This window comes from Colias croceus, chromosome 15 (genome assembly GCF_905220415.1).
Source record: "Colias croceus chromosome 15, ilColCroc2.1".
Taxonomy (NCBI): domain Eukaryota; kingdom Metazoa; phylum Arthropoda; class Insecta; order Lepidoptera; family Pieridae; genus Colias; species Colias croceus.
Genome location: NC_059551.1, coordinates 7352657 through 7373197, shown reverse-complemented (window position 1 = coordinate 7373197; position 20541 = coordinate 7352657). Strand labels below are relative to the sequence as shown.

The following is a 20541-nucleotide window of genomic DNA, read 5'->3' as shown; positions in this document are numbered from 1 at the left end:
GTATTTAGAACAATTTTATTTTTATTTTAAGAACACTTGTGACTTGATTTAGAATATTATGTCGAGTAGGTATTTGATTTAGATCTAGAGTAGGTCTGGTCTATTCATCTTAAAAATTTTCCGTCCTAAATATTTTTGAAACAAAATATTAATACCATACCATCAAAAGATTTATGAATCAATCAATCAAATCATAAATCATTGCAAAACATCAAAAAGCAAAAATGTTTTAATAAAGTTGCAAATATCCGTTTTCTCTCCATCAAAAGAAACATAATTAATAGCTCTACTATAAAACTAAGATAAAACTGCACAGAAGCACCAATTTATTACTTTGTAACCGAACATTAATTATAATAAAAACGCAAAGCATCATACGATAAATTGCGATGCAAATTGTACAGCCTTAAAAAGTTACCCGAGCACGGTCGACATGTCCAAACCTGTAAATTCTCACTTCCATGCAAGTTAAAACATGATCACTGAACATACAGAAAAAACCTTTTGCACAACCAACGACAATCGATTCTGTTATTTTACTACGCAAAATAACAATATCATTCAACCTATTATGCACGTGCGTTGTGAAACGCTTTACAATTTGACAATCAATGTGTCTTTTATGCGAATTCCCATTTCACACACAATTTTAATGAAATGACCTTTACAATTCCGGTCCATTATCTTTCTATGTGTTTGCAACAATAGAAAAGCACAATAGAAAAGCTCACTAGAAAAAGCTCACAAGAAAAGCTCACAAGAAAAGCTCGCTAGAAAAGCTCACAAGAAAAGCTCGCTAGAAAAGCTCACTATAAAAGCTCACTAAAAAGCTCACTAAAAAGCTTTCAATAAAAGCTCACAAGAAAAGCTCACGTATAAAGCTCACGTATAAAGCTCACGTATAAAGCTCACATAAAAAGCTCACTAGAAAAGATCTAGCTTTCACATTTAACTCTACCAAAGACATGCGTGCCTTTAATTACAGTTTTACGAGCTTAATAATATCTACGTTAATTAATGCTAACTACACATAATTACATAGTTACAAATAAATAATTAATTCGACCAAAACCCAATTATAACCAAAATCATACTCGGCCACCAAAACAAGTTGCACAAACTTTATTTCGTGTGAACTAATTAAAAATACAGGCGAGAACTTCATTAAACGGCTCTAAATTGACACGCCAATTTGCATATGTCTTACGACTGGCGACTTTTACTCTACCTACGATAACATCGAAACCTGATATGCAAATTGTGAGCTATTGATTAAAGTCGCCGTCGAGTGATACCGCTATTCGCTAGGCGCCCGACCAGTCGTCATAATCGTATACGTATGTACGGACCGGTATAATAATACCATACGCGGCCTCGGCGGAGTCGTGAGAATTTTGGGCAGATGTACAATTCCTTGACGGTACGACGAGTGAACGCTTATCTTTTTTTTTCTCGTCGACTTTCATAATACGAATTCGGCTCCGCATCGACGTTATGAGGCTCGTTCGTGACTCATCGACGCATTGTTATTCGACCGATGCACGTGTTCAATCGGACGTTCGGGTTAGAAAGGATTTTTTGCAACCCTTATTTAAAATTCCGCAACTCTTGCGAAATTTGGGTTAATTTTTTTGGTCGTAATTTCACATTCAATGCACGTGCAATACGATTGTTCGGAATGCAAAAATTCCTCTTGTAATTGAAATCGGACACACGTGTTTCATATTTTTTGTTCAATTACTCGAGGTATGATTTAATCTCGCTTAACCAATAAGAAAAATCATAGAGCTTATAATTAGGGTTGTAACGGAGGCCTACTTAGCGGAGGCGGAGGCGGATGCGGAGGTGAAGAGGTTCGCCTCCGCGGATGCGGAGGTTAACGGAAGCGGAGGCGGAGGTGAAATTTGTTGGGAAAATATAAATAAATTTATGATTAATAGAGTCAGCAACATTTATTTATATCTATACTAATATTATAATTGCGAATGTAACTCTGTCTGTCTGTCTGTTACTCAATCACGCCTAAACTACTGATTACTGAACCAATTTGCATGGAATTTGGTATGGAGATATTTTGATACCCCAGAAAGGACATAGGCTACCTTTTATTGTGAAATATGTACCACGGGCGAAGCCGGGGCGGACCACTAGTTATATATAATGTGTACAATTGTACATACATGTTCATGATTCATCTTAGTAATCAAAATTTGACAAGAGGCAAATTATATTTTACGAACAAAAGCTTTGCGGCTTTTTCGCCTACTAAGCGGTTTCTCAAGGGTTTGTAAATTAAACCAGCAGCACTAAATAACTGTTCGCTTGGCACTGAACTTGGAGGCGCCAATAAGTAAATGCGATCTATGGGAGCAAAAACTTTATATTGAAATAGGCTTCCGCCCGCGGCTTCGCCCGCGCAGTCAAAGAAAAACCCGCATAGTTCTCGTCCCCTTGATATTTCCGGGATTGCGTAATTTTCCCGGAATAAAAATTAGCCTATGTCCTTTCTCGGGTATCACAATATCTCCAAACCAAATTTCATGAAAATTGGTTCAGTAGTTTAGGCGTGATTGAGTAACAGACAGACAGACAGAGTTACTTTCGCATTTATAATATTAGTATGGATGTTATAATAATTATTATAACATCCATACTAATATTATAAATGCGAAAGTTTATCTCCACCACAATAGGGGTCTTCCTTGACGAACGAACGCTTTGACAAGTTGATTCCTGTCATTCATTCACTCACACTCCCACCACCCGCTTGGCCGTGTTCCCGCGGCTGAAGTTAAGCAAACTCCTGACCATTTCACTTGAAAACACGCAGCCGAGCGGCCGCATCGCCTAGCGTTGCTCTTTGCGCGTTGTTTGTGATCGTAAATGAACTTCCGTTATGACTCCGCATAAATTTTGCGGAGGCGGATGCGGAGGCGGAGGTTAAATTCTTTGCGGAAGTTCCGCAGTAACGGAGGCGGAGGCGGAGTTCCGTTACAACCCTACTTATAATTAAAGAAGCTATAACAAAGTGGCCGCGTTAATGAGTTTCGAATTACAATTACTAATTGATAGCGTGGCATTGATGATACAAATTAAGATTAAATTAATTGAGTTTAAGCTGAACTTATCTTTCGTGTAATATCTAGGCGCCGAGGTATTTATTCCTAGCTTTTATCGACTCTTTATTTAATCGTATACGCCACGCAATGCACCGATTGCCTTGTGGCTTGTAAACGTAAAGCGGGTTACATGCTTATTAGTATACTCGAAAGAGATTAGTATACTCGAAAGAGCTGTTCACGTGCAATTAATTTTATTGCATTATTATTTTAACTACTTAACATTTTGTATTCTTTAATTTTAAAAATAAAACAAATATCTATCTACAAAGGAATAATTATTTACAAATGGCATGCATTTATAATAATGTAGTACAAAACTAATACCTAGTAATTTATAACAAAATAATTTATAGGTAACATTATTATGGTGGTACATATTACCATATTAATATTATATTACTGAAAATATTCCTTTTTACCTTTTCCACAACCCCGTTCTTTTTACCGCCCGATTTTCCCGCCATTATTAGTTCCACGCATTAGTTGCAGATAAATAATGAAAATAATATTAATTCATACATTAATGAACGTACAAAAATGAACAAATAGTTTGTATAGCAATGGACACCTGTGTATATTTATGAGATCATCCAGTATTTGTTCAATTGTTACTGAGATATAGAGTTTACGCATGCGTCACTAAAGTTATTATATTAAGTTTCTTCTCTATTATTATTAAATTTAATTAATATTACTTTGTATTAAATTATTATTGTTATTATTCAACACACAAACAATCATTTGTTAGAAAAGCATTGTATTGCGTGCTACATACGAGAGCAATTCATGAAAATTAAAGCTCATCTTGCTCCTAAAACACATGCATAATTATGAAACTACTGCTACGAATTTTAGCAAATAAGAGACAATAAGATCTAAGTAAATGCATTGATTATTCATTAAACGCTTTAAATGCAATTAAAATCTACATATACCTAACACAAATAAACATTTACGTGCTCAAAGAGTAGGTTACCACATTATTTTACTCATTTTCTAAAAATCACTAAATTTTACTCAATTACATCATCTAAGAAACCTCCAGCAAGCTTTTAAATTACCAACCTTCCCTTCATTTTATGTTAGTATAAGCAACTAAATTTATCTCATGCAAATTTATAATGCAAGACTAGCCATAAAACCAAATTAAAGATGTAAATTTGTAAACAAACAGATATTTACAATATTATAATATTTTTAATATTCTAATATTGTAAATACTAAGAATTATATAATAATAATTATAATATTTTTAATATTGTAGGTACCTAATATTGTAAATACGACTCTATCTAATCTCTACGGTTACTCTCTTTACGGTTTTTCTCCATTTAAGAATCATCCCCGTAGGTACTTGATTAATTTTTATATTAAAAGATAATAATAACTATCTACTCCTTAACTTAAATAAATAAAATATGAGTCATTTCTTGTACAAAATAAACATCTGAAAAATATGAATCGGAATCAATAACACCTATTTCAACAATAAACATTAATATTAGTCATCCATACGTAATCGTCACTCAATATTTTGTATTAAATTACAGATATTGAGTACATTTTTCCTAATAATTTATTGATTTTTTTTATATAATTTTTAAATATTGACTATGATCTTTTTTTTTCAAGTAGAATTGCTTGCTTTAGCAAATATTCACCAATAAGTAACACCAAATAAATACCAAATTAGTATAACATAGATATATTTTGTATTTTATAATTTTATTGCAAAAAATGTTTCCATTCCGTTATTTTTAGCAACGTCCGTTCGCTCTTTGTGTTTGTCCTTCTATTTAAATACTGAATATAGAGCAGCATTTTATGAGTAAACTTGTATTGTATAGAATGTTAAATAGTTTTCTCGAATTTTCTTTTTATGTTTAACACATTTTGTATGTATATTGCCCTTTTGTATCACCACATTCACTTTTATAAGGTACACTTATTACATACGTAATAATCACTTCGCACATTTCACTAAAACACTACACTTAACTTTGGTGTCAGAAAACTGAACATTGGCAATGCGATTTTCGAACTGTTACTTCCTGGTTGGTGACGCAATTATAACTGAACATGCAACGGTAAATCCTCTAAATTTATACAATAATCACCCCATTTGCGAATCAAACATTCTCACGGTACCAAAATCTTACACTTTGACCCTAAAGATCTATTGTCTGCGAAATTATTGTCTTGCAAATACTTCCTAGTCCCCTTCTTATCTCTTTTAGTTCGTCCGTTCGCTACTAGATGGCTCTGAACGTGATTTCATTTTGATTTAAAAGCATTTTGATTTTTACAAAAGATTTATTCGCTAACTTCTCAATAATTTGTGTACTAATTGTAATAATTATATTTCTTTTGGAGTTAAGAAATAAAATTTTAACGATAATACTTACACATGTAGGATTAAAAGCTCTACTTGATCGGTTAGGTCAAAATGGAACGAACCTAAGCAATGAATATTGAAATAATATGTAGGTATCGTTTTATTTTTCCTTTTTTAAATTCATCTAATAATATATATTTTTGCTATCTAGTATCTACTTATCAATTACGAAAAAACAGAAACCCTTTATTTTTGTTGCCGCCTTCAACATTTAAAAGCCCTGAACACAAAACACTAAGCGTCAACAATGCTTAAAGCGTGTTTATGGACTGGTTAAAAAGCTATTACAAAACAATAGCAACCAAAAGCGACACAAGCGCTGACCCGTGCGCCGCACGCGCTACATTCCACAATTACTCAAACAATGACATAATAGCGGCACAGATAATATAGTACTATACTAATAGCGTTGCCATGACTCTTCAAATCACACAACAGATGAGACCACAGATTATATATTTTGTCTAATGATTTTGACATTTCAAAAACTGAATTGCATTCTTACGTCATTGCGCTGCAGTCTTGATTTCATTTGTATTGCTATGAAATTAATTCGAATGTATAATTGATTGGATTGGTAGTAGCAATTTAGAAAGGTTCATCATAAATCAAATTTATGGAATACGTGTTGACATTTACATGAAATATTATTTAGTAATAATATACAGAAATAATTATAGATTTTTTCAAAAATGAATTTATTAAAAAAGTAGGTAGTCGACCACCTTTTCAGGTTCTGATAAATGTATCGGGAATACCTAATGTATATTCAAAGTTACAATATCATAATTAGCAATCATAACACGGCTGCATTAATGTATGGCGGCAGGCGGGTGCTCGGGCCGTGGGAATCGGCGACAGTTGCGCGTAACTGCCACCTGCCCCGCGCAAACATTCGAAAATTTAAATTCGGAACCATTTGATTGACCTTGTCATTTATTTATTTTCTTTTTTATTTGCATGTATCCAGCCTGTTTTAATTAATATGCAAAAAGGTTTTCAGGAATTAAATAACTTTGCAATTAATATAATATAGCCAAGTAAATTGCAGGAGTAAAAAATGTGTTTAAAACCAAGTAAAATAAGTTTTTAATATAATAAACATATCTCTGGCTGCGGATATTTTTCATTTACTTAATAATAATAGTGTTGCATTAATTGCATTACATTGTAAAATGTAAATATCACGTATATTGTAAATTAAAGTAATCAACATTTTACTCTACCATACTCAATTAAGAGGTCTGTTATCAACGATTTCATAACCATTTAAAAGTTGCCTCTAATTAACCAATTCAGTACACCAAGTCCGGTAAATGTCGCTTTTTAACCAGAACGCATCACCCATAGATCCGCTAAGTCCAAGAATTTTTTGTCCACGCGTCACCGTTGATCACGCATAAGTGCATCGCTCGCGCCATATGTCGCGTGGATCGTGGGAACGGATCCCGCGTAAGCGCTGTGTGCTCCTCTTTCAGCTGGCAGCCCTTGTCTATAACCCACTTAATGAAGTTCAACCCTAACCCGAAACAGTAGGGTTCTATTTCCAAAAACGCGCCCCAAATTACAATGTTGCATGACGTTGTTTGACAATAATAAGCTTTATTGTATTCATGTAAAGTTCAATTTTACTAATCAATAGTTTGTTTTGTAGCTTTGCTTTCATCCGCACATGCCCCCTATTGATTGAATGTATTATGATTACTCAGTACTCAAGTACGCGTGAAAAGATTGTTTTATATGAGTAATGATGTGTTTATAGATATGTTTAGTTTTGTATTACATTATCAAGACTAAAATGTACTGTTAAGTCTATACTATCATTTAAATTGTAGGTACTCTTGCCTTAAGTAAAGCTAGTTCAATAAAAATTCATACATAACAAATTGAAGTGCAACAATAGATAATAAATTAAAACAAAACAACATCGTTCTTATGTCTGAATACAAGATATTCACACAATATGTTTTCCATGAATGATAAAAACCTTTGATTATAAATATTGAAATGGCACGAAAGAAAAAAAAATAAGAAGGGGAGACGCAACTGGCGCGAGCGAGCGTGGGAACGCGAACGGCGCGCAGCTTTTAAATAAAGAACGTCTTAGAAAAAACGCAATCGTTTTTTTTTTCTAAGCAGCCGTAGTGTTAACGTATAAATCCTTAGCGGTGCGTTAATAGATAGATATGGTTTATTTTTCTAAATTATTGCTTTGATAAATACTATGTATAGTTAGTTAGTTACGATTGTATATGATTGTTATGAAAAGCATAAGTTAGTAAACACATAGTTTCATTCAAAATTATAGAAGTTACTAAATAATAAATATTACAAATATCACATTAATAAGAAACATTAAGCTTATCTATAGACACCAAGTTATTGGCGGAAAAGCACAAATAAAACAGTTTGCCTGCACTCTGACTTTTGTTCAAACTTGAACTTTACATACCTATCTATTAATTTAAAGTCATTAACGCAAAAAACGCAGCAGTCAATCTTACTTTCCATAAATCCACATTTAACCCTAGATCGCATCTGCCGTTACAAAAGAAACCCCCGCATTGTACCGGCACGTATTTTTTTCTTGACCCCGATTATGCCCAAGCGGCGAATCGTGGGAACGTTGCACAATCCACCGTTTCCTTGGCCATATGCGACAGAAAAAAGTGCAATTATTTATTCCCCCTCGCAGAAAAGGGGAGCTGTGAGAACGTGACCTAACAATATGCTTCCTGGCTTTCGATAAACGGCCCGAAAAGAAAACTGACTCTTACATTAACCACGTAAAGATGCCATTCCGATAACCTCCCTCGACTTTCGATGTTCTTACAAATAATCTTTAGTAGTACTACGATTTTTAAACAGACAATGGGTTCTGAACTTAAAGTACATGCGAACAGAATTCAGCTTTACTTTACCTGTGATGTGCGTGCGTTGTAAAATATATGGTTCTTCAATACAGAATGCATGAATTGTATTACGCGTGACCTTTAGATAAGGCGATTGTATGAAAATGATAATAATCGAACGTGTGACGATCGCTTTTCAATTGTTATGGATGTAACACGCGTTCAAAAAAATTTGTTGAAAGAATATATTTTGTGAAATGGAAAACAAGAGACTATTGATGTGCCTCAGGAATATACGATTTTTAAGATTAAGATTTTTACATTTTAGTTAAAAAGAGCAAGGGTGCTGAGCACACGTGTCAGAAGTGAAACTTCTTTGTCAATATTCATAGATACCAAACTCTATGACGTGACGGTTTTGCCATGACGCGACCTTGAAATTTTACTCTCCATGCGCCTAAAGAAGTTTCACTTCAATAATTACAATTTTTATAAATGCAATTATACCTATAGAACATAACATAACATTTATATTGCACGGTTGTTCATATCATACCAGAGTCATGTTCAACCATAATTACAGGATGCTTGTTTACAATAGAAGTGCTATCGCGATTCTGTATGACGTTATCACAATCTGACTAGTGGCTAGTTTCGTGTTCAGCCAAAACATTCTTATCTCATATTAATTGACCATCGCTTCCGCGTTGATTATAGCAAAACAAGGGTTGTATTTTGTACGGCGTTTGGTATATAGCTGTAGAATATAGATATTATAGAGAACATATTATAATCAAACTGATAACGAAAGAAATATTCGAATGGTCTAAGTAAGTACTACATAAGAAAGTGTATATGAAATGAAATGAAATGAAATAATGTATTTGCAGGAATTGTGGTTAACTATAAGGTTTTACAATTATAGGTATATTACAATAAAGTCCGCACAATTCGCCAGTAAACTGGCATACAAATATTAATGTGTATTTAACTAAGTAAAATACAATATATTTTTAGATTAATTTTAACATTTTACATTATATACATATACCAATTATTATTAGTACCTACCTATCGATTTATATGCGAGTGAATAAACTTTACATCAAAGTTTCGCTTGCGAGTGATCTCTACATTTTGGAAAAAAATTCACAAAATTGATGTGATGGTAATTATCTTTATATGGTTAAAGTTACCTGTCAGGAATTCATCTACACTAATATTATAAAGAGGAAAACTTTGTTTGTTTGTTTGATTGTAGATAATGAATATAGGCTCATAAACTACTGGACCGATTTTAAAAATTATTTCACATTTCGAAAGCTACATTAATATCCACGAGTAATATAGGATAGGTTTTATCCCGTAAATTCCACGGGAACGGGAACTATGCGAGTTTTTCTTTATTTTGAAACCGCGGGTGGAGCTGCCGGCGGAAAGCTAGTAAGATATAAAACAATTGTTTATGTTTAATATCCTTACAAAACACAATTGAATTGTTGTTTTTTATTGACACGTTTGTACCTAGAGCTAAAATTAAAAGGAAATCTAATTGCAACAACATTATTGGTATAGAACTTGACAAGGCACAAAACATCATAATATACATCATTTTAATAAGGAAAACATTTTAATCCAATGCGGGTATACGGGTTATCTTATATTAAAATATCAACAGGCAAAAATAACTGCCATTTATATAACAGAAATATATTCCTAGCCCTGAAGGATAATCTAATATTTTTGTCAACAAAATCTTTGGATCTATTATAACACTGATTTTAAGAGTAACCCTGATAGGCTCTGTTTCATCTGCATAAGTATCATTCCCAATTACGCATGATAGGTACTTCAAGCATAAACAATATGGAATTGCTATCAAAAATAATATCTTACATTGATATATCGACTTTGTATCGTCGTACGCCCACGTGTATTCGGTATAATATTGGTCACATTTTAAGCTGTTATTTATGACACGTATTTTATTGTCCGGCTTTAATTTGTCTTTCTTTCAATAAAAATAAATTGCTTTCGAAATTCAAGTCGCAGCGTAGGCGTTTTGTAGGAAGCGTTTGAAACTTATAAATTGCTGCAAGTGATAATATTAATTATAGAGAAGGAAATAGAGCAGGTAACCAGAATTATGATGAATTAAAACACTGAATATGTTATGTTAAATAACATTTCTAATGATATATTAGTATTTATAATAAATTTGAATAATATTAGAAATTATAGGCTAGCTTCATAATATTAGCTTTAAATTTGAATTTAATCCAACACAATTTATGACTCTATTTAATGAATTTCGCGTTAAATAACAGATAGACGGTGAACATTTATCTGCTAAAATTATCATTTCCGCAACTTTCATTTCATCAAATTCTCGAAGCACAATTTTGCAATCGGAACGTGCTGTGCGGGCACTTTATTTCATTGGCACGAGGGACCGTGCTAGGGTTGCCAATGATCTATGAAAAATCAATGTCTTACAAAAAATCAGTTACAACTCGCAGTCGAAGTTCAATATAATAGCGTATAATAATTATATGTCGCATTTAAGGGATATGAAAAAGTACTATATCTTACTATTTAAATTAAGTATTAACTTTTTTAGATGTAGCCGTGGTGATAAAAATACACAATATCTTAATACTATTGTAAAGGCGAAAGTTTGTAAGTATGGATGTATGGATGTTTGTTACTCTTTCACGTAAAAACTACTGAACTGATTACAATGAAATTTAGCACACATATAGAGAGTAACTTGGATTAACATATAGGATAGTTTTTATCCCAGAAATCCCACGGGAACGGGAACTATGCGGGTTTTCCTTTGCAAACGCGGGCGTAGCCGCGGGCGGAAATCTAGTATCGTAATAAATATCGTTCAAGTTTTATAAAAAGTTTATTCTCTACAAAGTAACTAGCAACTAGCAAGTCCCACAAACTCATAAAATGTTTTGAAAGATGTAAAGTAAAACGTACTATGTGGGCAGCCCTAGGTTATAGTGGAATCACGAGTGACGCGGGCGATGCGGACGGGGGACGGGGCTCGAGCCGACCGTGGGAACGCTCTGCCTTTAACGTGTCGCACGTGCTAACACGCTACTACAATCAGCATGAGAGCGAGCGAGACCCACATACAGTCTACTACGCGCCCGACGAGGACGCAACGAGTTATACAACACGATAAAAAATAATACGACAATAAAATAACGAGAGCCAACAATAATTTGTGAGCGTTCGAATTCGGCTGCACGGACCGTGAAAGGGACTCGGTTCTTTAGAAAGTAAGAATAAAACTGTAATGGAGATGTTGATTTATCTTCGAGGTGTTGCTACCGCGCTACTGTGTTTACGAGCCGTTTGTTATTTCGCAAGCGATCCGTGAGCTGTGATTACAATGTAATAAATTGGAAGCTAAGCGCTTATTGATGTCTCTTAACGATCTCCATAAAGTGTGCCACGTTAACCGACTATTGGCGCGTCGTAAATCAGACGGTTAATAAAAAATACCTCCTTAGTCGACCTTTAGCCGTTATTGCCATGTGGGACAGCATGTGACGCGAATCTCGGTGAAAATATCGACTTTCACGGGTCAGGTTTCTTGCGAATGGGCACATTTGGCGGCCACACTGGTATTGTTGAGGCAAAAAGCCGCCATTGAAGGCCTGAAGTCATCGACCACACAACTGTGTGGTCGATGCCTGAAGTCAACGAGCCGTGAACACTACCCACAACTCTGCTGACCTTGCAGCGTGATTTGTCACTAATTTACAACGGATTTGCATAACACGGATACTTAAACGCTTACATGACGTAAATGCAAATACGCTGTTTTCTGATTTATAATAGAATTGTACGTGCTCAGTGTCATGTCCTGACTTTAATTCCTCATATTTAATGAGCAACAATGTAATAATAGTAACACGCCGTTCACGGCTACAACATTTTGAAACTGTAATAAAAACAGCAGTCCGAGTCGAGATGCCGCGTACATAATAGGATCAAATAGATACAATAACAAGTCAATGCTAAACCACATTCTAGAATCTTCTAAAGGAAAACATAGTGTAAATTCTCATCGGAGTTAGAATATGGTAATTCCCATATTCCTCAGTACTTAAACGTTACATGGCATGACTATCATTTATAAGACATCTCATAATTAACCACACCACCCCTGAAGGCAACAAATGTGACGTAACATAATAGTTTTGTTAAAATCTGAGTAACATGATCCGTCCGGTCAACGGGGACCCGATTTAATAGACTGACCTACATGGTGGACACACTCCATAGAAGAAAAGTTACGATACAAAAAACATCCCTAATAGCGTGGTTTAAAGTCTAAAATTGTTTCCACAAATATCCTGAACATGTGGAGGACAAGATATGAGCATTTTATTGTTAATTCAGCTATGGAAGTATTCATTGGGTTGAACGAAACTAAATTGCGCACATCCGGGGTGTCTATTGATGTAGTGGCTACTTCAATGAGTTATCTTTGAGCTATTGACGAGATATAAGAGGAAAATCACTGGTTCTTTATAAATTTTTGCACAAGGAAGTATGCGTAATTGAAATATTTACAAAAGAACGTGTTATTTGATACCTTAGTATAAGTATTTGTGGTTTTCTTAGATCTTCTTCTTTGACGTATATTATTATTGTTGCGTACATTTGTCTACAACTCACACTACACGTAAAATAATGTATATGCCACGGCCCACGATCAGGGCTTGATGTCTATAACACTAATAAATGCACACTAACAGTCATTCAATTAGCTATTCATGACTTTCCTACGTATTGAACAAATTTTATTGTTCAGTTATATAAACAGAAAAATAAGCCCATTATGTTTTAATCGGTTTACTTACTTTACATCTAAAGTACAGTTATCATACAACTTATAACTGTACAATATTAATCTAATCGCATTGCTAATGCAATCATTATTTATCAATCACAAATCGGAATACTAATGAGGAGCCAATAAATCTTTTTACATTTGACCTTTTGCGCCTTTCGCTGATAGTTATTAAATCGCACCAATTTACATAATGAATTATATGACATTTGCAGAGAAGCGAAGCATGTTTATCGTTATTGCCTTGACTTATCGTACCTTAATAGGCTGTATTGGTGTAGACCACTACTGTTAAACCCCGTAATCATGGCCCGTTTAATTTGGTCTTTGGCTGTGTATCTTGAGCCGAATAAGGCTTCCCATAATATTAATTTGAAGTCGATGAGCAGTAAGTGCTACTTTCATAATCATTTTAATTGTTAAATTATAAGTAGAAAGAAGCGGAACTTTTCCTCGAAATCTTTATTTTTTTCGGCTGCAATTCCATCGATTCATCCGAGTAATAAAAAAACATTTTTTAAGAATTAGCATTTATATGAATAAGAAATTAACGATTAATGATACAATATTCAAATTAGTTTAGATTTGTCTCTATTAATTGTCACACGAGTGCTACGGCGCTACGCGCTACGCAGTATCGCTATCTATCCTATGTTGCGTCCCGCTCGCGCTCGTTGCGCGCCCGGTCTCGCGCGTGCAAAGCACGCTTATCGTGCGTCTCGCTCGCACTTCCTGCGCGTGCGCCTCCCGCCCGTCAGCTCGACTGTGGGAAAAGACGGCAGGTGTTATGCGGGATCGTGAACAACCACGCATTACCATTCACATTATTCAACGATAAATAATAATAATAAGAAGCCGTGGAGCGAGTGGCGAGCACGCGCATAACACATACTAATGGCCCGCGTGTGTGTGTGTGCGCCTTAGGATCTTGTTTTGTGTGCGTGTCTCGTGAGATATAGTGGCTAGTTGCTTTTTTTTCTTTTACGTTCGGTTCGTGTGGGCGGGCGTGCGTCACGGATTAACATGGGATTAACTTTCCTTAATTGTTTTAGGATATTTAATATATGGAAGGTTGATTACTTTTAGGCTCCGACAGAGATTGCGTGATCCCATAAGGAATATGTTTTGTATTTTTTGGGATTAAGTTACTAAATAACCGACGCGATGTTTGGGGACCTCGTTAATTCCAATGACTTAATACAGCATATAGCAATTTGCATAATATTAAAGCATTATCGTTTTTTTAAAAAATGCAATATCATATTAGGTATTCTAGTCTGCATAAATAAATAGATAATTTTGTGAATACAATTTATTCACAAAATGCTTTCAATGAAATGATCACTGACACTAATTTTAATACACGTTTATCTAGTAATTTAAAATTCTTCTAGCCAATATATTTCACCGAAATCTAAAAAGAATTCCATCTCATTTACAAACACACCAATACTGGTTGCATTAGTAATTCCAAATTAACATAGTAAATGAATGGGTTGGCGCCATTCACTCGTTACCGTACCATGAGTAGTGTAGATTGACTCATAATCATTTTGTTGACTTTATTTCCATAGCATTCGTGTTTAATGCATAGTAGGAAATGCGTGTCAAGTATACATTTGAGATAATAGTGAGATTTTATCGTATGCGTGATATATCCAACATAATATATTCTACACAAAAGTACCTATCGGTTGGTGTTAGGTTAGTGAAAAGGGTGACATGTTAAAGATCAAATAATTTATTATTTGGCCACGTGTACCTACGCATCCAACTAACATTATTTTTTTACTTAGATATGTGTTATTCTCTGGTTCAATGTTGTTAAATAAATTAATAATAAAAACGCGTGTATTCATCAATTGAATTATCATTTCATTATCATAAGGATTAAGTCACGTATATCACTTAAGAAGTAAAAAATTTAGTTTGCATTATAAATAATTAATAAACTTTTCAAGTAACTTATAGTTAATAGGTATTAGGTAGGTACTTAGATTACCAATAAATATAAATTAAAAATGGTATATATGGACGAACTGATAAGGATAGATAATACATACCTCCATAGATCATTTACTGAAACATATAGGTAATATCTTTTATTAGCCAAATATTTTAATTGTTATATCACATGGGTAGATATAGTAATTTACATATTATGATCTTAAGGGAATTTTTTATAGATAAAGGATCTGCTTCTTTTAGGCGTTAAAATAAAGTATTAGTAGGTAGGTATGTAATTGTAAATAAAGTGTGCGAGCAAGTTGAAATTTTAATGAGTTAGAAATAAATAAGATTTTAAGTAAAAATATGCGATCTAGAGAAAAGATTATTAATAGATATACCTATTTGCCAACTTGAGCTTTTATAAGTGAAAATATTGTATACGGGTCATGTAGGTATATATGTTTTAAATCTGATAATTTCATAGCCTGCGTTGTGGTTGGCTTTCCCGACGTAAGCGATACCTAAAGAATTAAAGTACTTCCCAATCTACAAAATAATATAGGTAGCAATCCAAATAATAAGTCAATTGATAAACAACATTCACCACAGCTAATTGATAAACAAATAAAAAACAATCCACTTATAAGCATTCTTTAACATTCATTACCCTTATAATAGCAGAATTTTGTCCCTGAACTTATACATTCAAGTTTAACCGTATCTTAACATGCAAAATAAGTTTTTGTCAGCCACACCGTTAATGAGCACCCATCGTTTGCATATCAATACCTTTACAGCTATTTTATAATTGTCTTGCTCCACCTTTCCACTAAAAATGCTCATAACAAACTATTTTTTATAATTTACTAGCTTACCGCCCGCGGCTTCGCCCGCTTTGTCTAAAACCTAATAAATTATATACCTACTAAAACCTTCCTCTTGAATCACTCTATCTATTTAAAGAAAACCGCATAAAAATCCGATACGTAGTTTTAAAGATTTAAGCATACAAAGGGACATAGGGACAGAGAAAGCGACTTTGTTTTATACTATGTAGTGATGTATCGATAAACAATTATGATTGGAATTAAAGTGTTTATAAATACCAAAAACCTTTAATTTTCAGTGAAAGCACAATTTATATTGATACTAGTCATAAAATTAGATGGTAATATAGCGCCTAGCTATTAGTATTTTTATGTATTATTATATTATATTATCATATTCATTAATATAAGATTTGAAATCCCTGGAGAGGAAAACAATGTATTGGACATCGGTATGTCGTAGGTATAGATTAGAATTCCACAGGTATGTTTTATTAGTAACTTTTAGTACCTATTGCTCAATAAATTTATTCAGGTGATATATTATGTAATAAACTATGTGTATCTCTGAATAATGTTGAAGAATGTTGTAAAATTGATATAATCTTAAAAAAAGTATCTAAGTTCAGGGTTTCTTGTTTGTTGCTTTCGTAACCAGTGTTATTTTGGTGATACAAACGCGCTTCTGAAGGAAGTCTAGTTGAACGAATAAATGTTTGAGATTGAGTTGACTTTGAAGTATACAAGTTACACACATATTATGATGCAACAAATACAATTATCAAAAACTGACCAAGTACATAAGAGCAATTACTTTAATGAGCACTGACAGCGGAAGTAGACAACGTCTGACACATTCTTATGAATGAATTTCGTTTATCTATGCATTCGGTTATCACCTGGTCGTCAATTAAGAACCTGTACTGACTCACTGGATGGACCAGATTCGACGGGTTGCACTTCCTGCAGTGGGAATTTGAATTTAATGTAGTAAAAATACTGACTCTGTCAAGAGAATTACAAATGAAATCCGTTGTGAAAAGTGGGGATTTGATAGATCTGGGAAAATGTAAATGAAGAACATTTTGATTTTCTGATGTCTAAGTTTAAGTAAGTATGCTTAATTGCTTACCTATTAAGTACCTACAAGTATTACTTAGTTTGGTACTTTTTATATTTAAGAATAAAATATCTATAAAATGTGAGCTAAGATATTTTATCTTTCGTCCGTAACAAAAAAATCTTTGAATTTTATACAGTCTCAAAGTAAAAGATTTCCTTATGGTGGTGTATCAGAACCACATAATGGATCCGCCGAATCGATTCTCGATAGGAATTTATCTGTAAATATGCATGCATTAATTAAAATTGAAAACCTTAACATTCTCCACCAAATTAATTAACGTTAATCGAGTATTGTGTCCATCATTTCACCTTTAAAATATATTCGTTAAAATACCGCCTATAACTTTAATTAAACAGAGTACAATTAAAAGTTAAGAATACCCACATTTAATGTATCTATTCAATATAAAATAGTACCTAACACAACTACATTAGTAACTACATATTACATAACATGGTCCATGACTCAGCGCATCTTCACATAAGAGATTTTTAATCTATGGCCTGTGCACATATAAAATGACCGGTAGTCATTAAAAACGGTGTTTAGCTAATCCCCGAGGCGATGTGGTGTGTCCCACACTTCAATGATTACAGACTAAAAATATCGTAAACAACTTTTAATGAATAGTATAGTAGGATTTGTACATGGATATTTCTTGTGCAGCGTATAAAAATTGGTGTGTTTTTTTACATATTCTGTTTCCAAGTTATTGTTAATAAACGATAATAAGATAAAATATCAAAAAGTACAGTGTAAAGCTACAGAAAAATGTAGATTTATTTTACAGTGTAATAAAATATATATCTACCTCACCTAATGTTACCTACCTCACCTAATAATTACCCATATTCTCGATACGAGATTATGGGTATTATTATTTTATTTCAGCTCTCTTTTTTTTTTGTAAGGTGTTTCTCAATGTTAGCCAGAAGGGCTTCTACATTTTAACGCGGACGCGGGGGTGAACTGAAGGTTCACCCTGGTAGCGACATGCACAAGGGCGTCCCCCCTTGACGGGGATCTCGAACCTCGGCTTGGGCTGTCGCTTGAGTGGAGGAGGCCAGAAGGGCCCTAATCGGACGGGATTTCAGCTCTCGATTGGTATTTTTATATTGCTCTACCAAGTTAGCAAATAATCATTCACATTACCTTGCATTTAGATCAAACGAACATAGAGCTAGATTAAGAGCAAGAGCACTATTTTGTGATCGTTTATTGTGAACGAAAATTCCCTTTCAGTGTTTTTCAGTATTAGAACATTGCATAGAATCTTTTCGAACGCACTAAGAACAAAGAAAAAATTCTCTACGCCTATTTACACTAAAAGAATTTGCCATAGTGGGATAAGAAAGATTTTGACATAGCGCTATAAAAATGAGCATTCGCTCGTTTGATGTAAATGCACCGTAATAAATATTAACTTTTAATAGACATTTTACACGAAATAATATTAGAGATTAAACTTATCTCCGCTGAGTTTACATTTGATGGTGTCAAATATGGCAGCTTGGACCATAAACGGTGTTAATCGAATATTTTATGTGTTCCCTGTGAACAGGAAACTTATATTCTTTAAGCATGTTTTAAAAGTGACTCATTCGTTAAAAATTCTTGATTTATATATTAACAGTTGCATGAGATTCTTTCAAATTATTTGAACTAAATCACACGGTTGTTTAAAACCTGCTAAAATTACAAAGTCTTTTTATTGGAGCCGTTAAATGCTATTTAAAAAATAGGTATAATAAAAATATTTATGAAGACTTGGTGCAACGTAATTTCCATATTGAGGAGAACACTTATCCGCTTTTCAGCATTTTTTGTTCTATAGGAGAATACATCCTTCTTTCCATTTTGTATACCTACCGCCTTACGCGAACAGAGTCCGGATGAGTACCTAGTGATCTATAAAAAGAGATTTGAACTGCAGCATTTATTTTCCTACACTCAGCACAGTTGCAACCAACCGTATAATCAGCGCCGCTACTGTGCGCTCGCGGCGATTCTTGTCTTATTTTAACTTCGACGAGCCTTACGAAACTTATAATTAAATGAAGATTACGATCGTAGACTGATCATATGTTCAGATAGGTTCAAACATTTTATATTAGTCGCCTAGAGCACTATCATTGACATGACTGCTATCTGATATTACTAGCGCTAAAATGTACCAATTTATCCAGTCAATAAACTCATTTATTTATCAATAATGCCCTCAGATTTGGTACGAGATTACCTTATAAGTAATTGTAACTTGAGGTAAATTAAAAAAATCCTCAGTATTGTAAACGTCTACAGTTAAGGTCATAAAAACCGTTAAAGCACTCAACATAATACAATTCATAATTACCTTGACCATAAAAATAGCGGCGACAAAAGCTGTTTTGAGTGTACCGAAGATACTTAACCATTATTCTATGACCATAAACCATTAAGTTGTGTCATAAAATGTAGGCTGTTATAAAATCGCATATCATTGTCTATTCATTTCTTTGCTCATATTTATAGCGAGATAATTATCAGGTGTAAATTTTGAGTAGGCTTTGTCCTTTGTCGGCAAAAGCCAGAAAGGGTCAAATTTTTATAGCGTTCAGGTATTTTTGAACAGTTAACGAGAAGATCCATTGTGAACCGATATTGCAAATAACTGTTAATTTATTTTACAATTTCATAGAAATGGACTCGAAGTCGATTTGTTATTCATATTCATAGCGTATAATGAATAAATTAGCGCACGATGAATATTGAATATAATGAATAATTTTAATTTTACGAAACGATTAATTTAATTTATACCTTAACGAACATATGAGTATCATAACATTATTATTATAACATCATAATATCTTTCATTCAGCTGATTGCTACATGAAACGAACTGATAAAATTGAGCGTCAAACAAGAGTTTGTTAAAAATTAATAAATTTCAATGCAGAGGCGTGGCGTCTCTTTTCCGTACCGTATTATTAGCCGTAATCTCTCAAGTGTCCTGTCTTCCTACTGACACTTGTCGTTAACAAAAAGCAGACATTTCACGTCGTTTGTTCCAACACATCCTCGCGACAGTCTAATGCAGGGATTACGACAAGTGGCAAAAAAATTGGCGCCACATTGTACTCGACGACCCCCGGGGATGGCGACTGTTTCAAATCAACCGCCTGATTTCCCCGCACTTGTTCCACATGGACTGCAACGGTACCTGTCGCCAGCACCATTGTTCTCTTCCTAGAAAAAATAACCACGAACACGTGTCGCTTATGTCATTGTTTCGAGTGCCCTCTCAGATGCCGATGAGATAACTCTCAGAAAAACAAGTTTTATTACGCAGTTATGACTTTATGAATCCATTGTTCACACTTCATTTGTAACAGGATTTCATTGCGATTT

General features: G+C 33.8%; 1 protein-coding gene across 1 annotated transcript in view; it reads right to left on the bottom strand.

The window, feature by feature from the left end:
* Positions 1-20541, bottom strand: part of LOC123698106 (SET domain-containing protein SmydA-8) — a 542384-nt gene that overhangs the window by 402822 nt on the left and 119021 nt on the right. The window lies entirely within an intron of this gene.